This window comes from Alosa sapidissima, chromosome 16 (genome assembly GCF_018492685.1).
Source record: "Alosa sapidissima isolate fAloSap1 chromosome 16, fAloSap1.pri, whole genome shotgun sequence".
Classification (NCBI taxonomy): Eukaryota; Metazoa; Chordata; class Actinopteri; order Clupeiformes; family Clupeidae; genus Alosa; species Alosa sapidissima.
In genome coordinates, this window is record NC_055972.1 from 11,916,109 (window position 1) to 11,920,754 (window position 4,646).

Below are 4,646 nucleotides of genomic sequence, written 5' to 3' on the forward strand. Positions count from 1 at the left end.
GGAATACAAATCTGTAACAACCTTTTGCGTTTCCAATAGAAAGAAAGACAGAGGAATTCAGCTGGAGATGAGGCAGGGTGAGCATGAATTCCAATGCAAATAATGTAATGGGAAAGGCTGGGGAATTAACCATGTTCCAAACTTCCAAACTTCCATTTTAGCACACTAGACCTATTCAAATAAATGAGAGTTGTCTTCAGTGTTTCAAAGTCACAAATGCAGCACTGTTTGTTTGGTTGGATTGTGTTATGACAAGCTCATATGCAAGCTTGAAATTGATGTTTTGTGATGGTGCGAAACTGAGGGGTTTGCAGTGATAGTCACCACAGTTTCTCTGAAGGGACCCAACACATTTGCAACCCTTTTTTACACTTGAAAGACTTCAAGAAACTCTAAATAATAAAATATTAATTTCAAGGTCTCTGAGCTGCCAGTGTAACATCAGAGGAAATTATTTCTTTCAGACCATTGGTTAGAAAGCATATTTTGTCCTCCATTGGAAACTCGTTCAAAAGTGAAAGCCTATTCTTGAAGCTCATGAAATTTTAGATCACAGAGATCGCCATTGGTGGGTACAGCCAGTACTGCTCTTAGTGAATGCTGTGGTTTATAAATAATGCCAAATAGATGGCAGTTCCACAGGATATGATGTTTAAACTTAATCAATTTAAATGGTCTCTGCTTTATTTAAACATCATCATAATTGGCAGACTATATTCATCCATTTGGTGAATTGGCTATGCACAGGATTGCAACACTATCCTGCCATCATTCAGATATACTGAAGTGAATGAATATGTGTTTTGCTGGGTGAACGATGGTCCAACCTCACCCTGAAAAAAATCTCTGTAGTCCATATTTACCACTTAATCCCTGAAGATGAATCACACTGATACGTGGTAGAACATACTCTTTTTTTCTTTAAAGTACCTCTTGGGTAATCTGGAACTTTATGTGGTTGCAGAGCACCATCCTTCAAAAAACTTCAGCCCCCAAATTAGGTCTGACTTAAATGGCACACACCAGAGACCAGGGACTTTCTATTGCCTTTCTAAATATGTCTCTTATTCATTTGTGCCTCTAAGACATACAATACAGTATTATTCACCATTTCTCTTATTGATTCTACAATTAGTGCTTCAAATAACTGGGACATTTTCACAAGAAAGGCAATGACTAGCATACTGATTAAAGTAATGTCTTTAGAAGTACCTATGTGCATTTTTGGAAAGCGGCCTATTTATTGTTTATTTTGGCAGAGGTTGTAGTCTTGATGAACACGCATAGACAAGTCTGAACCCCGGCCAATTCAAGACATCAAATTGCTGACAAAGTGTACTAAGAGATTCCAATCTGTGTGCAAAATTCACTTTTAAACACCAACAATCATAAACGTTATCACTATGAGATGTAATGCATCTGAAAGTGGAAACATCATACGCCGAGAGAGTTTCTGTCCAAATGAACCTGATATCACTTTTAGACAGAGCTCCAGCTTTAATTTGAAGGCGCCATTCCCGCGCGGATCATTTTCCAGTAAATTATTTTGCAGAATTATTTAGCCAGACTCAACACCCACAGATCATTTCAAGTGCACAAACACATTTCCCCCTTCTAAGAATTCCTGAGATGTACTGGGTGTCCGGATGATTGTTAACCTAAAGGAATCTAATCTCCCAAAATCGAACGCACCCTTGAGTTACTGCAGACATGATCGAACAAACCCAGAAATCAGCAGACTTTGTCCCGCTTACAGGCCTGAACCGACCCACGTTCCCCTCCAGACAAACCTGCTATCCAGCAACACTTGATAAGTGTCTCTCTGACGTGAGGTGCATTCATCCATTGTGCTCTATGCGTACTTGGTTCCTCTGCCTATGAAAAATATATGTGCGCATAGCAAACTGAGATGAGAGGCACAGAGAGAGGGGGTGTACTGCAGCAGCTGGCGTGGCATGGCGTGGGTTGTCTTGGTTCTTGGCTGTGGCTGTGGCATGTGTGCGCAAATCGTGCAAGAGGGGAAGCCAGACGGTGGGCGAAGCGAGCCAATCTATTTGAATTCCTAGAAATGCGTAAAAAAAAGAGGGTCAGTTCACTATGGTGGGAGCTCAGAAAGGGCTGGTTGGGTGGGAGATTGAGAAACGTTGGGTTTTGGGGAATTGGGAGGGTCAGGGAGGGGGGGGATGTTGGAGGACCACGGGGGCCTTGAACACCTGCCGTCTACTCTGAGGCTGTTCTGCTGAATCGTAGCGAATAACGGTGGGGGAGGGGTGTGTGATATGGCAGCGTTGGAGCTACTGGGCAGAGGCCCTGATTGCACCATTGATCTCCATCAGATGGACTTTAATAATGGAGCAGGCCTCCAGAGGCCGGCCGGGGAAACTTTACTGATCACACATTCTGCTGACCTCCACGATTTCCCCGTTGCCAAGGCAAAGCAGCCTGTGGCGATGATTTCAGAGATGATTGTGTGTAACATTTGGATGAAAAAATCCATTACATATAAAATCACATGGATTTACCATTTACCACACACATGGTTACCTCCTTATGTTACTAAAGACTAATATAGTACAAAAAATAACTACAGACATAAGGTATCTGGTAACATCATTCACCACACAGACCATTCACACTGTGACATTGATGATCAGCACTGCCACTCTGGCTTCAGGAATATGGCCATGTGTGTCTTAGCCTTCATGCTCTTCCTTTAAGCCATCAGCTAACCTAAGCAAACACGGCTGGCCAGATTTTAATGAGCTATGACTCAGGGTGTCACTGGGGTTAATTAAATCCCATGGACAACTGTATAACAAAGGTAAAGCATACAACAGGACCTCCGAGGTTGATCAACTGGACAGAGACCATATCCAGGGGCAAACTTCACACTGTGTTCTGAAAGAGCTATTGTCTTGGACTTGATTAACTTCTTGTGTGAGGTCAACAAAGGTCTGTTGCAAGAGGCGGCTGGATTTTAACAGACGGTTGCAACAATTGTTTGTTGCATTGCAAGTCATTGCCTTTTAGTATACATGCCGACAAAAATATTACATCGAAATGTAACCTTTTCAAATACACAGATATTCTTTACTATAGTATTCACTTGTTTGGATCATATGATTTTAATACACAGGGTGATGTACTGCCAGTCAGTTATTAAGAATACTGTAAGTACGCCCTATTGGGGATTTCAACTCCCTTCCATCAATCTCATCACCCAGTCATGGTTTATTTCATAGAATGATCAACTGGGGTTTTGTGTGTGTTACTTGACTAATAAAGTGCACCAAATGGGTCCAGCTGTAACTTGCTGAGTCATTAATTATCCAATCACTGTTATGAGATTAATTAACCAATTCATTACATAGTACTTAATTGATCAATGAATTAGGTGTTTTGTCGTTTACTGCACATTCCTTTCATTAGCAGAGTCTGGCCTGATTTCAAAGACTGAAGCATGGAGTGGTTTAAATCAAAAGTGACCACTAAATCTTTGCTTACCAACATTCTACTGGTTTTCAAAAAAGTGTGTCTGGTGCAAATCAACAATATACTGTAAAATCGAGAAATAAATGTCAATCTTTTCTTCATAGAAGCAAACCCAAGTAGGATTTTAAGAGAACTACAGAACAGAAACCTAAGCCTCTGCACCGATTCCTACTGATCTACAGTATGTGTTAGGATTATTCATTATCTCATTCCTTCCTCTCCTTTACAACAGAGGAGGCTCCAGAGTGATCCCCCCTTCCCTCCTTTGGCAGTTTGACACAGCTGAAACTAAAGCCTCTGCTGCAGAACGATTTCCATAACCTACTTTTAGTGTTTTTAATCAGTCATAACTAATAAGGAGCAGTTTTTCAAAAGGGGGCCTGCTAAGCCTGCTGTCACGAGTCAGCATTTGTCTCAGCAGAGATCAGACTGGCTGGATGCTGTGCCTTCTCTATTGTCTGGGTCGCAGACTCCTGCTTTCTGTGAATGTGATGTTGAGACTACCCTAGCACCATCTTCAATTATGGCCATTAACTGGGTAAGAAAATCATCTTCAAAAAGTCTATTCCTGCGCTTCCATCCCTTCTGCTGGGTGCCAAATTTACAGGAGTGGACTGCGTGTTATAGCATTGCTCATTTGAGATGAATGGTGTTGTGGAAGTGGCCGCATTAGCAATTAGATAGCCTCTAATTGGAGATTAGGGTGAAGCAAGGAAAATCATTGGCCATTTTCCCTTTGTAATACTGATTAATTAAAAGCACCCCGCTGAATTCTAATTAGAACATTAAACATATTCAATCTCAGTAATCACTGATTGAGCGAATATGATACCCCCCTCACGACATGCAACCAACAGTGAAAGACAAACAAACAAGGAATCCAAGGGTGGCATATAAACACAAGACTTTATCAAAGGTCACATAGAAAACACAATTTCCTCTTGCTAAAAATCTTTTGTATAGAGCTTGCTTTTTTAATTGTGTTATTAAATATGTTTTTTTTTATTTAATCACAATAAAACAGTCTCTTCTTTAGCATAGAAGAGGTTTGTGTTTTAAAAAATAAAATAAAACATCACAACATTTTTTTATTTATTTTAAATTCCATTACTTACCACACACTGTTTAAAAATATAAGTATAAATCTGCATTTG

At 40.4% G+C, this 4,646-nt stretch overlaps 1 protein-coding gene across 1 annotated transcript in view; it reads right to left on the reverse strand.

The window, feature by feature from the left end:
- Positions 1-4,602: 4,602 nt before the first annotated feature.
- LOC121685281 (transmembrane protein 121) overlaps positions 4,603-4,646 on the reverse strand; it is a 1,561-nt gene continuing 1,517 nt past the window's right edge. The window contains exon 1 of the mRNA XM_042065721.1: positions 4,603-4,646. This exon is cut by the window's right edge and continues 1,517 nt beyond it. The gene's annotated coding sequence lies outside the window, so the exon portion shown is untranslated.